The sequence below is a fragment of the Otolemur garnettii genome, unplaced genomic scaffold, assembly GCF_000181295.1.
Source record: "Otolemur garnettii isolate 467f Iridium unplaced genomic scaffold, OtoGar3 scaffold00025, whole genome shotgun sequence".
NCBI lineage: Eukaryota > Metazoa > Chordata > Mammalia > Primates > Galagidae > Otolemur > Otolemur garnettii.
The window spans coordinates 17252654-17254038 of NW_003852420.1; the positions used below are offsets into that span (position 1 = coordinate 17252654).

The 1385-nt window shown below is 42.2% G+C and overlaps 1 protein-coding gene across 2 annotated transcripts in view; it reads right to left on the reverse strand.

The window, feature by feature from the left end:
- The window catches only part of LOC100962975 (ubiquinol-cytochrome-c reductase complex assembly factor 1), a 117048-nt gene that overhangs the window by 51147 nt on the left and 64516 nt on the right, over positions 1–1385 (reverse strand). The gene's annotated exons all lie outside the window — the stretch shown is intronic.

The following is a 1385-nucleotide window of genomic DNA, read 5'->3' on the forward strand; positions in this document are numbered from 1 at the left end:
TTGTTTAGCTGGCCCGGGCTAGATTCAAACTCACCACCTTCGGTGTATATGGCTGGCGCCTTAGCCACTTGAGCCACAGGCGCCAAGCCAAGATATACATTACTTATAGCACTCTGAGAGACTGAGGTGGGAGAATAGCTTGTGCTTGAGACCAGGCTAAGCAAGAGCAAGATACTGTCTATAGTAAAAATTTATAAAATAGCAGGGCACAGTGGCACATCCCTGTAGTCCCAGTTACTCAGGAGGCTGAGGCAAGAGGATTACTTGAACCCAGGAGTTTGAGGCTATAGTAAGCTTAAGTAAGTTTTAATGCTACTGCACTCCAGCCTGGGCAAAAGAAGGAGACTGTGTCTCAAAAAAAAAAAAAAAAAAAGCATATATACATTATTTAAAATACCTCAGAAGGCTCCCTCATACATAAGAGGAACCACATTTAATTGTTAGAAGATAAGCAAGTCCATGGGCGGTGCCTGTGGCTCAGTGGTTAGGGCACTGGCCCCATACACCAAGGCTGGCGGGTTCTAAGCCAGCCCAGGCCAGTTAAGCAACAATGACAACTGCAACAGAAAAATAGCCAGGTGTTATGGTGGGCGCCTGTAGTTCCAGCTACTCAGGAGGCTGAGGCAAGAGAATCACTTAAGCCCAAGAGTTTGAGGTTGCTGTGAGCTGTAATGCTACCACACTCTACGGGGGGCGCATAGTGAAACTCTATCTCAAAAAAAAAAAGAAGATAAGCAAGTCCAAATCCTTCATTTTACTGATGAAAACAGAAATCAAAAAGAAGGAGGCTTGGCACCTGTGGCTCAAGTGGCTAAGGTGCCAGCCACATACACCTAAGGTGGCGGGTTCAAATCCCGGGCCTGCCAAACAACAATGATGGCTGCAACCAAGAAATAGCCGGGCGTTGTGGCAGGCACCTATGGTCCTAGCTATTTGGGAGGCTAAGGCAGGAGACTCACTTGAGCCCAGGAGTTAGAAGTTGCTGTGAGCTATGATGCCACAGCACTCTACCTAGGGGGATAGCTTGAGGTTCTGTCTCAAAAAAAAGAAGGAAAGTAATTTGCTACACCACAAAGTAGTCTATAAAGATGGGTATAGAACTTTGGTATCCAGTATAGTAGCCACTAGCTAACTATGGGCTATTAAGCACTTTAAATATGTCTAGTCCAAATTTTTTTAAATTTATTTTTTTAATTATTTCTTATTAAATCATAACTTTGTACATTGATACATTTATGGGGTTCAGAGTACTGCTTCAATATACGATATGAAATGTTTACACTGAACTAAGTAACACATCCATCACAAGTCTAGTCCAAATTGAGATGATTAAAAGATTTAGCTCAATTAGAAAATGGATATAAAATATCATTAATTTTTTTTTT